The sequence below is a fragment of the Mus musculus genome, chromosome Y, assembly GCF_000001635.26.
Source record: "Mus musculus strain C57BL/6J chromosome Y, GRCm38.p6 C57BL/6J".
Classification (NCBI taxonomy): Eukaryota; Metazoa; Chordata; class Mammalia; order Rodentia; family Muridae; genus Mus; species Mus musculus.
In genome coordinates this window covers 13,977,576-13,992,679 of record NC_000087.7, presented here as the reverse complement: position 1 = coordinate 13,992,679, position 15,104 = coordinate 13,977,576, and positions in this window count along the sequence as shown.

The following is a 15,104-nucleotide window of genomic DNA, read 5'->3' as shown; positions in this document are numbered from 1 at the left end:
TAAGGAACCCCAAACTGGCACATGGCATGTAAGAAAGGATGAAGCCTTTATGGAAGGAGGGAATGACAGAACAGATGCAACATAATAGGAGGAGGAAGCATTAGAGATTACAAGTTTAGGTAAGCATGAGGATAGGATTATGTCTGTTATTCCCTTACAGAATGCCACAATTTAGGAAGTTTATTTAAAATATTACAGTTAAGTAGCATTACCCTTGGTTACAGTCAAAAACTTGATACTACAACACTTTTTGAAGAAACCACATACTCGAGTAAGAGAAAATGAATAAATAAAGTTATAACCAATCCTAAAATTTAATTCTCAGGGCTTGATGTTATATAGTGGCAGAAAGTTCTGTTTATGCTACTAGCAGAGAAAGTAATCAAGCATATTACACATCTGTGATCCCTGACAACAAGATTAGTGACTCATTTGAAATATACTGTGTACATATATATCATCTAGGTTTAAAGTAATATATTCCTGTTGTCTATTTTTCTGTGTTTACTTCTAGATCATAGGAACTATTTTACTGTTATCTAGAACTGATTTTAGAACGAGGAGAGAATACTTTGTCTTAATAATTTCATGCCTACCTAAACATAAATACACAATATTGTTTAAAAATAATAGTTATAAATATTTTCTATCTGCATTGGGTAGTGCCATAATAAGTACATATTTCAAACTACTGATTAATAATATGAAACAAAAAATGTTAAATTTTAGGAGAGATAGTTATAATACTTCATAAAGTTGTCAACAAGTTACACAGGGAAGGAGAAATAGAGTACATCGGTTTCTCCATCTATGGTTATTGAGATTTTGGCCAGGTATAGTAGCCTGGGCTGGCATTTGAGTTCTCTTAGTGTCTGTATAACATCTGTTAAGGCTCTTCTGGCTTTCCTAGTCTCTGGTGAAAAGTCTGGTGTAATTCTGATAGGCCTGCCTTTATATGTTACTTGACCCTACTCCCTTACTGCATTTAATGTTCTATCTTTTTTTTAGTGAATGTGTTGTTCTGATTATTATGTGTTGGGAGGAATTTCTTTTCTGGTCCAGTCTATTTTGAGTTCTGTAGGCTTCTTGTATGTTCATGGGCATCTCTTTCTTTAGGTTTGGGAAGTTTTCTTCTATAATTATGTTGAAGATATTTGCCGCCCCTTTAAGTTGAAAATCTTCATTCTCATCAACTTCTATTATCTGTAGGTTTGGCCTTCTCATTGTGTCCTGTGTTTCCTGGATGTTTTGAGTTAGGATCCTTTTGCATTTTGCATTTTCTTTGATTGTTGTGCTGATGTTCTCTATGGAATCTTCTACACGTGACATTCTTTCTTCCATCTCTTGTATTCTGTTGCTGATGCTTGCATCTATGGTTCCATATATCTTTCCTATGGTTTCCATCTCCAGCATTGCCTCACTTTGGGTTTTCTTTATTGTGTCTACTTCCCTTTTTAGGTCTAGTATGGTTTTGTTCATTTCCATCACCTGTTCGGATGTGTTTTCCTGTTTTTCTTTAAGGACTTCTACATGTTTGGTTGTGTTTTCCTGTTTTTATTTAAGGACTTGTAACTCTTTAGCAGTATTCTCCTGTATTTCTTTAAGTGAATTATTAAAGTCCTTCTTGATGTCCTCTACCATCTTCATGAGATATGCTTTTAAATCCGGATCTAGCTTTTCGGTTGTGTTGGGGTTCCCAGGACTAGGTGGTGTGGGAGTGCTGTGTTCTGATGATGGTGAGTGCTCTTGATTTCTGTTAGTACAATTCTTACATTTGCCTTTCACCATCTAGAAATCTCTGGAGCTAGTTGTTATAGTTGTCTCTGGTTAGAGCTTGTTCTTCAAGTGATTCTGTTAGCCTCTATCAGCAGACATGGGAGACTAGATCTCTCCTCTGAGTTTCAGTGGTCAGAGCACTCTCTTCAGTCAAGCTCTCCACTCATGGGAAAGGTGCACAGATATATGGCCTTAAGACCTCCCTCCTGGCAGAAGACGAAGGCCCAAAACAGGACCTGTCCTGAAGCTGAGTTGCTTTGGCCTTTCCCAGAACGTGTTAGCTTCTGTATTCTACACTCTCACATGTCCAGAATACTCTCGAAGGAGTCCTGGAACCAAGATGTCTGCAGCTGATGCTCAGGCAAAGCACTCATGCACTGGGCAGACCCCTTTCCTCTGGCTGGGAAAGTGGCCAGATGTCTGGGGTCTGTGCAGAATAATCTCCGCTGGGTCCAGGAACCAAGATATCTGCTGCTGATGCTCAGTCAAAGCTCTCCCGCACCGGGTGGACACCTTTTATTTACCTGGTACAGTGGTCAGCTGTCTGGGGCCCGAAAAGGGGGCTGCCTTAGAAGCTCTGTGGCTCCCGCCTCTCCAAGAAGCTTTTGACTTCTGTAGTCCGTACTCTCACCTGTGCAGAATACACCAGGCGGGATCCCAGAACCAAGATGTCTGTTTGCCGATGGTCAGGAAAAGCACTTCTGCCCCGTGCAGACCACCTTTCCTCTGGCCGGGAAAGTGGCTGGATGTCTGGGGCCTTTGCAGAATACACTCGGCAGGGACCTGGACCAGTCTGGTGGTTCTTCAGAAAATTGACATAGTACTACCAGAAGATCCAGCAACACCTCTCCTGGGCAAATACTCAGAAGATGTTCCGATGTGTAATAAGGATTCATTCTCTATAATGTTCATACCAGCCTTATTTATTTATTTTGTTAATATTTTTATTATTACATATTTTCCTCAATTACATTTAGAATGTACATTTAGAAAGTCCCCCATAACCTCCCCCCCACTTCCCTACCCACGCATTCCCATTTTTTTGTCCCTGGCATTCCCCTGTACTGTGATATATAAAGTTTGCATGTCCAATGGGCCTCTCTTTCCAGTGATGGCCTACTAGGCCATCTTTTGATACATATGCAGCTAGAGTCAAGAGCTCCAGGGTACTGGTTTTTCATAATGTTATTGGACCAACAGGGTTGCAGATCTCTTTAGCTCTTTGGATACTTTCTCTAGCTCTTCCATTTGGGGCCCTGTGCTCCATCCAATAGCTGACTGTGAGCATCTACTTATGTATTTGCTAGGCCCCAGCCTTGTCTCACAAGAGACAGCTATATCCAGATCTTTTCAGCAAAATCTTGCTAGTGTATGCAATGGTGTCATCGTTTGGAGTCTAATTATGGGATGGATCTCTGGACATTGCAGTCTCTAAATGGACCATCTTTTGTCTCAGCTACAAACTTTGTCTCTGTAACAGTCTGGCGGTTCCTCAGAATATTGGAAATGGTACTACTAGAGGATCCCACAATACCTCTCATGGGCATATATCCAGAAGATGTCCCAACCGGTAAGAAGGACACATGCTCCACTATGTTCATAGCAGTCTTATTTATAATAGCCAGAGGCTGGAAAGAACCCAGATGCCCCTCAACATTTGAATGGATACAAAAAAATGTGATACATTTACACAATGGAGTACTACTCAGCTATTAAAAAATGAATTTATGAAATTCCTAGGCAAATGGATGGACCTGGAGGGCATTATCCTGAGTGAGGTAACACAATCACAAAAGAACTCAAATGATATTTACACACTTATAAGTGGATATTAGCCCAGAAACTTAGTATACCCGAGATATAAGATACAATTTGCAAAACACATGAAACTGAAGAATGAAGACAAAATTGTGGACACTTTGCCCCTTCTTAGAATTGGACACAGTCACCAGCCTTATTTATAATAGCCATTTGCTCGAAAGAACTCAGATGTAGCTCAACAGAAGAATACATGGATACAGAATGGATACAAAAATTCTGGTACATTTAAACAATGGAGTACTATTCAGCAGTTAAAAACAATGAACTTATGAATTTCTTAGGCAAAAGCATGTATCTGGAGGATATCTTCCTGAGTGTGGTAATCCAATCACAAAAGAACACATATGATATGTACTGACTTATAAGCGGATATGAGCCCCCAAACAGACTACTCAAGATACAATTTTCAAAACGCATGAAACTCAAGATGAAGGAAGACCAAAGTGTTGATACTTCATTGGTTCTTATAATGGGGATCAAAATACCCATGGAAGGAGTTACAGAGACAGTTTGGAGCTGAGAAAAAAGAAAGGACCATCCAGAGACTGCACCACTTGGTGATGCATCACATAGACAACCACCAAACCAAGATATTATTGCATATGCCAGCAAATATTTTGACACGACCCTGGAATAGCTATCTCTTGTGAGGCTACGCCAGTTCCTGGCAAATACAGAATTGGATACTCACAGTCATCTATTGGATGGTACACAAGGCCCTTAATGTGGAATCTAGAGAAAGTACCCAAGGAGCTAAAGGGGTCTGCAAACTTAAAGGAGGATCAACAATATGAACTAACCAGTAACTTCCTGAACTATGTATCTAGTTGCATATGTGGCAGAGGATGGCGTAGTCAGCCATCAAAGAGAGGAGAGTCACTTGGTCTTGTGAAGATAATATACCCAAGTACAGGGGAATGCCAGGGCCAGGAAGCAGGAGTGGGTGAGTTGGCAAGTAGGGTAGGGGAAGGTATAGGAAACTTTCAGGATAGCATTTGAAATGTAAATGAAGAAAAATATGTAATAAAAAATGAGTTAAAAATATTAGCAAAACCTTATATTAGCTCGTTAAAAGCACATCCTAAAGATCGCAAACACAAAGAAGAAATGACACCCAAAAGAAGTGGTGGCAGGAAATAGTAAAACTCAGGGTGGAAAAAAATAAAATAGAAAGAAAAATACAAATAAATTTTTGGAACAAATATTGGTTCTTTGACAAGATCACTAAGATCAACAAACTATTATCCAAGTTAACTAAAATAAAAAAGGTAATATCCAAATTAGCAAAATCAGATATTAAATGGGTGGGGACATAACAACAGACACCTGATAGGTCAGAAAGTATTGCAAAGTGCTTCTTCCTCCTAGAAGCACACTTGCTCAACTATATTAATTGCTGCTGTATTCATAATTATCTGCAACTGGAAACAACCTACATGTCCATAAACTAAAGAATGTATAACATATATGTTATATTTATACAATGGAACATTTCTCAGCTGTTATGAAATGGATGGAAACAGAAAAAAACAAAGAAACAAAAAACAAAAACATAACCTGTATAACGTATCCCAGTCCCAGGAAGATAAATATGCTATGTGTTGATTTATATGTTGACATTGACTGGGCTGGATAGTTTTTTGTCAAGTTGCCACAAAGTAAAGTCCCCTGAGAGTAGGGAACCTCAATTGAGAAAATGTCTCCATAAGATTGGTCTTTGCAGGCAAGACTGCAGGGCATTTTCTTAATTAATGATTGTTGGGAAGTATTTCTGCCCATTGTTGATACTGTCATCAATGTGCTTGTGGTTCTGAGTTCTCCATGAGAAAGCATGAAACCATGGGGAACTAGCCACTAAGCAGAATGCTGCAGACACTCTGGGCCCCTTTGTCTGCGTGGAACGAATCTCTAGTCACAGGTGGGCAAAGCGTTGGATGAAATGATAGATACACACAGGAGAGGTTGTGTAGAATCTGAATGTAATGTGTCAAATTGAGCATCCAACTTTTTATACAGAAGAGAATAGGGAAGTTGGGTGACACACAAGCAAGGTGCAAAGAGGTTACTGGATTCTTACAGAAAACGGAGGAATAAAAACTCAGAAGGTCTCACAGGAAACACCTGGGATAAAATTCACTGTTAACAACTGGGATCAAAAAGAGCTCCACCAAAGATCCACTTAATCTTAGAAGCCAGGGTCAATGGCTTCATGCCCTTGCTATAGTTCCTATTTTAGTCTATTGTATAGTCCACCTTCCCCCTAGGCCATTGTAAATATGCGTATATGTGTGGAACTCAGCAATCTATAGTTCTAAGTATGTACTCTGCTTCCTCCTTAGGTCTCAAACTTCCTTCTTCCTAGATGATGATAAATTCCTGTGTAGGGCAGTGACTTAGCTTTTATTCAAAGTGGTAGTATGATACCAGAGGCAATTCTGAATGTCACTGAATAGGCACCATTCTTACTGAATTCCAAGCCCATGGTCACCTCAAGGACTTTCTAGGACATTGGAACACTGGCGAAAGCTTAGCTATATCAGAATTCAATCTTTAAAAGCACTTATAATAAGATAACACTAAAAGAGAGCATGTGGATCCATACACCAGACTAACGCTGGAATAGGGTATGAGTATATGGGTTAATGAGAACTCCAAAACTCCAGAAGGTGAGCTTCCATGAAACTCTTTGCCTCATGAGAACTTCCAGGCGTCTAGGCCTGTCAAGCTGACTTGACTGGTGTGCATGGCAGCAGCACCCATCCAAGGTCTCTGTATCAGTTCCTGCCTCTAGGTTCCTGGCCCATTTCAGTTCTTGTTCTGTCCGTCTTCAGATGATGAATAGCAATGAAGAAGTGTAAACCAAATAAGTCCTACCCTCCCCAACTTGTGCTTGGGTTATAGTTTTTGGTGACAGCAATAGAAACATTAAGACATTCAACATTACATATGTGATGGCCTGTCTACAATCTGTAGATCCAGTGAAGTTAGGTATAGAGGAAGGACTTGGGTGCATACATGGATGGCCATCGTATGGGGAAATAGAATGGATTTTATTAGTGGACAAAGGTGGACAAGAAGGAAAAGATCAGGTGGCATGGTGGAGGGAGATGGGGTTGAATAAGGAAATGCAGGAAGAGATATTTGAAAGAGAAGTATTTGATGAATGATGACTGAAAGGGGGAGGAACTGAAAATGAGAGGATGGGAGGTAGTAAAAGAACCGTGCGCAGTAAAATTTGGGGGGACTGTAAGCAGGGTCTATTAAATGAGAAATTAATATTATTTTTAATTTTACTAGAATATTAAGCATGGCAGAGGGGCTCCCAGGTATGTACATTTTACCTCCAAAATACTGGGCTTTGATGGATTCTTGGTGAGGTGAACCACTTAAAAGCTCTTACCACTCTTAAACACTTAAAAGCTGGTACCACTCTGTTACCACTCATGCTGTTGTAGAGTTTCTCTCTACTTACTGCCCTCACATCACATCACTCATAATCTATGGATTGTATGAAAATTTAAGGGGGATTCCAGCCCCTCACTGGGCAATATCATTGCCACCCACAGTGTTAGTTAGATCTAACTTTCTCAAAGATTGCAGCTGATGCAGATTAATACTTTAACCACGATCTTGGAAAGAATTACTAAAAAAAAATGCCTTTTTTGTTTCAAAGTCAGGCTGGTGTTCAGATGATTATTATTTCCTTGTACCTATTTCCTCCCTCTGATTCCTGATATGATTTAAGAAAAATATGGTTAATGAACAGATGTGTACCCTGAGGATTCAAAATAGAAAGAGATGATAGGTTTTTATATAAAAGTTTAGTTTTGTGATTCTTTTAAGATTTTTGAAGGATTAATTTTTGAGATAGATAAAAACTAGTCCTTTCTGTATAAGAGCAAATTTCAGTCTACCTGTAAGAGAAACTGGCTGAAAAAAAATTACCTTACTTGATTACAACTTGTTTATCTATAACAAGTTTTTTAGTTAGAAATGTGTGTTGGTTCTTGGGAATAATATTGGATATTTATAAACATAATTTATAAATAGCTCATCATAAAAGTATAGTGAGAAGATGCGTTTCCTCATATATACTCATAATTATTCACTAGAAGTAAATAGAAAGTAACCAGTATAAATTTTATACTAATTGAAAGATTGTGCAGAGATATATAAGCAGTGTGAGAAAAATAAAGTTGGTGCTTTGTTCCATCCACCAAATGTGTGTATATATGGAAAGTGGTTGAAGCTTTGCACTGTCCAACAAATGTGTGTGTGTGTGTGTGTGTGTGTGTGTGTGTGTGTTTGTGTGTGTGATTGTTTGTGCTTCTTAAAGCTTGCTTCTTCTACCATGTATGTAAATGTGTCTTGCCTGCTTTATATGCCATCTAACCAATATCCCCTCCTTGAATCATTGAACACTCTATCACAGCTACTCTTGGAAAGACAGAGAGACAGCAAACACACAGAACCCTACTGGGCATAACTTGAATATGTGTGAGACCACCCACCTCCTCCAGTGACACCCTTCCTCCAACAAGGAAACACCTAGTCCATCATGGTTACTCATCCTAATACAGCCTATGGGCAAATGGGAACCAATTACATTAAAACTACCACACCTACCTAGCTACATGCATGCATATATTCATGCATAAGTGATAAACAGAGAAAGAGGGTGAGAGAAATAGAAAGAGAGAGAGTGATAGGTAGACGATAGAGAAATAGTTGCATATATATCTACATAAATACATTCAATAATTACTTCATACATACATACATACATACATATATAGATGACAGATAGACATAATTATATGTGAAATTAATCTAAACACTAAAGACATGGTGCCCTTTAATTCACACACACACCCTGAGCATTGTTTACAATCCTCACTTAAGACATAAAGGTTGGACATTCGAACTACAAAGACATATAAAACAAACCCACAAAACCCACAATGTTCATTTGGTGTGCATAGATTTGATTAATATCTAGGATTTCCTTTTTTTCTGTATACTATGAGTGATTACACCCTAAAATCTTTCTCAAACTTGTCCATTATTTTAGTTACTACTGTGTACAACCTGATACTTATAATCCACTATATAGTAATGTTACAGAAGGTGTTTATTGTGCAGAAGATATTCAGCCATACCCCTCAGCTCCAAAATATATCTTTTAAAGACACATAGTAAGGAACGATCTTCCAAATGACCTCAATTGAAACTGTCACCTGGTGGAAAATAACACAGCACAGGAAGAATTTTACACATAAAATTTATATTGATGTGAATATTGGTCAAAATGATTATAATTGTAAAGTTGAATTACATAGTGGTATGTCTTTGAAACAATAGGAAAAAATGATGTGCATACATTGTGTTTTCCAAAAAGAGTAGGAAATGTAAAACATTTAAGCAGTGGCATGTAGGTTTCTAATGCCAGGAGATGACTAACATAGCAACAGACTAATAAAGTATCCTCTTCAAAAGTTAAAAGAAAACAGCAACAACAAAAAGAGAACAACAATCACAAGGAACAATGTCATCCGTGGCATCTTCAGGAGGATGTGCAGCCATCTGAACATTGTTCCAAGGACGTTAGTAGATGTCTAGTTCTTTATCAGCCTGACAGGTTTGTGTTCAACCATCTATGTCTGTATACTAAGTTTGGAAACAATCCATCGATGATGAGTGACCTAAAGATGATGAGTTCTACTCCCCACTCCCCTTGCTGCTCTGGAGACTTCAAACCTGAGGGGAGGAATGTTATATTGATGAGTATGAGAATGCTCAATGCCTTTGTCTACATTGTGTAAATTTGGCATCTCTTTAAGTGAAGTATAAGACCTGCTTAGGCCAGAAGGTACAACTAGAGGCCTGTTGAATAAAGATGCTACTATAGAGACCCTATGTAATGACAGAGGTCTTTCTGAAGTACACTTGGACAGAGGTGGAATTTAAGATCCAATTATTCAGAAATGGCATGTAGGCACTATTGTTGGCCTTAGTGTCATACCGAGAACACCCCCAACACTAATCAGAGATGTATGGCTAGTGGTAAGAAGTGAGCAGGTATTGGACATTGGGAAGAAATGAGACCCTATGAGCCATGAAAAATAGATAGGACATCAATGGTCAGAGGGGAAATACACGAGGGAATCTTTGTGAGAAATTGGAAATCTAAAACCCCTTTGTACAGGTAAACTAGTATGTTTGGTTGGGTAGAGTTCAAATTTGCATGTTCTTTCCTTGACATGAGATCAAAGACACAGCCTACCTCATGCAGTGGAGCCCATTCCAGGTTCTTCCTAACAGCTAGCAACTCCTCATCAGAGTCTAGAGCATCTGTCCACTGTAGTAAATGTGGTGCCAGATCAGGAAGCAGTCTGAGTACTCATCAAAAACCTGGCTGACAGTTCCACACTAGTTCTTCTTCTCAGCCATATGTGTATCTCCTGGGTCTAGGTATGAATGGTGAGGAGTACATCATTTTAGTTTCTGCCTTGAGGAAATGATCTTTTGTTCTGGGCTGTACTTCTTAATGTTCGTCTCAGGTACTTTAAGCTTGGGTGGTCTGGAGGTCCATTTGGGAGTTAAAATTGGAGTTGGAGTGTCTACGTGTCTGCATCAGAGGAAAACATTGCAAGGTCATTATTGGTCAGAAAGGCATATTTGATGACCACTTGGGGAAAATGAGATCTGAGACCCCTGGTAACTCGGAGTCAGTAGATTGAAATCCTTTTGATCAAAGCAGAAGAATCTGAGGCCCAATTAAATAGACTTAGTAAGTTTACTCCCACAGGGGCATATTTAGAATATCTGAGAACCCTTTGGATATTGGTGGACTGTAGCTCTCTATTAGAACAGGGAGGGCTGGTAGATCCTTTGGTGAAAAGTGGAATATTTCAGGTATAGTCAAAAAGCCAATTCAGTAAAAGACAGTAAGTGGAATACTTTGGGTAAGGGGAGACATATGCAGTATCCCTATGTGCAGGAGAAGAATTGTTTCTGCCTGTCTGAGGATTAGTGATAGATCTAAGATTCTCTAAAATAGGAGGATGGTGATAGGAGCTTCATAGGATTGTATAGAATATTTTTATCCTGTTATTCCTTTGTCTGCAGCACTATTGAGCAGAAATTGAACACTGATTGATACCTTGAGAATTATAGGACATTCCAGGTACTTACTCCTTCATCAGCTCCAAACATGAAATCACAATCAAGAATACACATCATCTGAATGTCTCTGGTAGGCATGACAACAATCTTAGAAGTCTTCTGAGAGGGTGTAATGTAGTAGTTTCTGGTTTAGTGTCTTCCTTAAATATATGTCCATCCACACATTCCTCTGCATGGAGGCCAGGATGTCTCTGTCTAAGGGAACAAAACAAAGATAGTAATCGGATTTACCCTTACCTTGATACTCTTCTGTTTGAGATTTCAGTCCAGAGTTTTCTGAAATCTCTTAGGTCAGAACAGTGCTTCCCAGACCATGGAAATTAGAAGTTATAGGTAGGACATACACTGGGATGATGGTGAATCTGGGGGATTTCCTCAAACACACTGTGCTCCACACAGGTAGGAGCACTCTCAATTGTGAATGTCTAAATCTTCTAAGTAAGATAGGGGAGGAGCTTGGGCAGTTTTGCACAGAAGTAGGATAGTTGTGACCTTCATCAAAGAGGTAATGTGGCAAACTTCATGAGAATAAGGAAGTTTATGCACTCTGGTCATAAGCAGCATTTCTGTGACACTTTGCAAATGTGAAATTCTAAAGCTACTTGTAAGAGGGGTAAAATCTCTGGCTACTTTCAATAAATAAGAAAGACCATTTCACATTGGAGAAAATGCAAATACCTTCTGGAGAAGAGGGTGTTCCAGTATTGCTTGATCAGCTTCCAAATCTTTTTTTCAGAATTTAGGAAATCCACATATTTTATGTCGTGTGTGGACAGCAGGCAGCAATTGTTTCAGTATTCCAACAGGTTGGATGGTTATCTTTGGTCTATGAAACCTTTAGTCAGATGACATAAGAGCAAGGCCACTTTTCTTGAATGGGGAAATGTCCCCGAATATTTGTAGCAGGAAGAAGTTTGGAAGTAATCTTAGACAGTTGGGATATAGCAGGCACACATAGTCAATACGACAAGATCTATTTACACTTTACAAGAGAGTGTAGGTATGAGTCCACCACTGAAAATAAAAGGAAATATTTCATTCCAATATGGGCATTCGAGAAGGCTTTGTTGCCCAATAGACAGAGGGAGAACAGGAAATATGTATGACTAGATGTGGTGTGTCTGAGGCTCCCATAGGGAGAGGGAGAGGCACTGAAGCCCTGGTATGACTGGATGACATTTATAGACCTCTTCGACAGAGGATGTGAATTTGAGAACTGCTGGAACAAAAAGATTCATTCTGGTGCCCCTTTCAAATGAGGAGTTCGAAGTGAGACACAGTTAAATGGAAATTTTTGCCCTCCATCAGATAGAGAATAGTTTGTGATTCTTTCTGGTCAGAGAGGGTAATTATTGAAGACCTTTTGGACTGGAAGTGAAGTTTGGGGCCTGGGGCAAGTAGAGATGATCTCAGGCCCATCAAGCTTACAAGACAGATATTGGACCCTCATGTATACAGAGGATGCATTTGATATATAATGGACACAAATTAGTGGTCTAAGTATTGATGTTTATGAGTAGAAGATTAAAGCAGAATTAGAGTCTGCTTAATGCCCCCAACCTCTTTAGGGTTAAGGGAGTGACCTAGCCTACCTCAAGCAGGAGAGGTAGAACTGCTTCAAAACTTAGAAGAGTCCCATCTTCACATACACCTTGGCAAGCCTGGCAGCAATACAAGCATTATGCATCAGGCATGAATGTAAGTCTCTAAGCACTCTTGAAGCTTATCATCAGTTATATGGGTGTTTGCATGAAGGATGGTAGGAAGGATAGATGACCTATGTTTCAGGCTCTGTTAATGCAGGGCAGAATTAAGTGAAGTATAATTTCCTAGAGACCATGGTTGGAGAGAAATGATCTAATGCTCATGAATGGAGTGTTATATTTGAGGCCCATATGTATGTAGGGATGCTCTTAGGATACCTGGATTTTGGTACCCTTGGGAAAAATGAAAACTCTGAGATTCCAATAGTAAACTCCAGTCATAATTATAACTGACCTTGGTCAGAAATGGAAGGTTTTGGGTATTGTTGGTAACAGCAGAAGGTCATGAAGGCCACCTATCCCAAGTGAAATTCTGATGACCCTTCATCCAAAGGTGGTGGTGTGAGATACCTTGAAAACAGGTTGAGTAGCATGTGTTCATACCTGCAAATTCTATGGCCTTCCTGACCTGTTTTGCTTAAAAAGAAAATACCTGGGGTTAAAGAGATGATTCAGTGGTTAAGAACACTGACGGTTCTCCCAGGGCTCCTGAGTTCACAAACATCTGTAATGGTATCCAGTGCCCTCTTCTAATGTGCAGGCACACATGCATAGAGAACACTGTATATATAATAAATAAATAAATACTTAAAAAAGAAAGGAACGAAGGAAGGAAGGGAGGAAGGAAGGAAGGAAGGAAGGAAGGGAAGAAGGAAAGAAGGAAAGAAGGAAAGAAGTAAAGAAGGAAAGAAAGAAAGAAGAGAAATAAATTAAGGAGGGAAGAAAGAAGGAAGGAAGAAAGAAAGAAAAAAAGAAAGAAAGAAATAAAGAGAGAGAGAAAGAAAGAAAGAGAGAGAAAGAAAGAAGGAGAGAGAGAAGGAGCGAGGGAGAGAGAGAAAGAGATAGAGATAGAAAGAAAGAATAAGAAAGCGAGAGAGAGAGAAAGAAAGAAAGAAAGAAAGAAAGAAAGAAAGAAAGAAAGAAAGAAATGAGGGAGGGAAGAAAGAAAGTAAGAAAGAAAGAAAGTAAGAAAGAGAGAGAGAAAGAAAGAAAGAAAAAGAAAGAAAGAAGGAAAGAGAGATAGAGAGAGAAAGAAAGAGAGAGAAAGAGAGAGAAAGAAAGAAAGAAAGAAAGAAAGAAAGAAAGAAAGAAAGAAAGAAAGAAAGAAAGAAAGAAAGAAAGAAAGAAAGAAAGAAAGAGAGAGAGAGAAGGAAAGAAAGTAAGTATATAACTTATATAACTTTCATAGGAATTTTTTTTTATAACTTAGTAATAACTTCTATAATGACTTCTCTAAATTCCTTCTCTTTAAGTGACATCTGGCTAGTAGGCTCAAAGTTAGAGCCCAGCAATTGCTGCTCAGCTAGAAAAAAGGCTGCATTGCTTAATCCTCCTCTGTTAGGCTACAGGTGTTAATCACCTAAGCCAGCCTACCCTCAGAAAGACCAAGTACTTTTTAGAAGTTATCATCAGCATTTCAGTACAATCTGAGAGCTAGAAAGCCCTGAGACACTTCAATTTTAAAGCCATTGCCAGGGTCCTACTCTGTGACTCCACTGCTATCCTGGCTCAGAGCAATCCTGGACCTCCAACTCTACTATAGAGCAGTAGTGATAAAAACAAAACAAAAAGAAACAAACAAACAAAGAAACAAACAAAAACCTACATGTTATTGATACAGAGACTGACAGATGGATAAGTGGACTAGAACTGAAGAACCAGAAAGTAAACCACACATTTATGGACACTTGATATTTGACAAAGAAGCAAAAATTAAAAAAAAATACAGCAGAGGACTGCCAGGTCTGGGTTTAGTCAGAGAAGATGCACCAAACCCTCAAGAGACTGGAAGCCAGAGACAGTCTCTTGGGTAGGTCTGGTGTGGTGGGGGTTGAAGAAAATTTTGTGGAAATGGTGGGCAGTGGTATGGAATGTGGAACAGTCAGAGGGTGGACCTGGAGGGGTATAACACCTGGAGTATGAAGAAAAGATTAAGTAAATCAAAAAAGCTAAATAAATAAATGAATAAATAAATAAACAAATAAACAAACAAACAAACAAACAAATAAATAAATTCTTAATGAACACTGGCTTTTAAAGAAGGTTTCTTTCTTTTGAGTACATTTTCTCTCTCTTTCTCTCTCTCTCTCTTTCTCTCTCCTTTTTCCTCTTCCTTCTCTTCCTATTTCTCACTTTCTGATTTGTTGCAGAATATTTATCAACAGTCACCACTTATTTTACCTATGTTTAGAAGGGAATGAGTCTCTGCCTCTTTAAGGTATCTAAGGGAGTTTTTTTTTTCCTACAAAATTAAAATGAGAGTATTGGCCTGGAAATTACCCAATGCTTGTTTTGTAGTGTGTAGCACTTTCTTGATACTTCCAGAGGAGGTCCTATTGGTTGAAAAATTTGTGTCTGTGTATCAGAGGGAGAAAAATAAATGGAGAAAGAGAGGATAAGGTGGGAGTACTCATTGTTTTTTAGTTGCTGAGAAATAATCTATGCATTAGACACACCAGTGCTTTGGTCATTTCCCAGATAAAACACCTGCTTTTAGCTAACAACGATTACAAACAAATATATTAAAAATATGTAAGTATATATTTGTGAGAATATGTT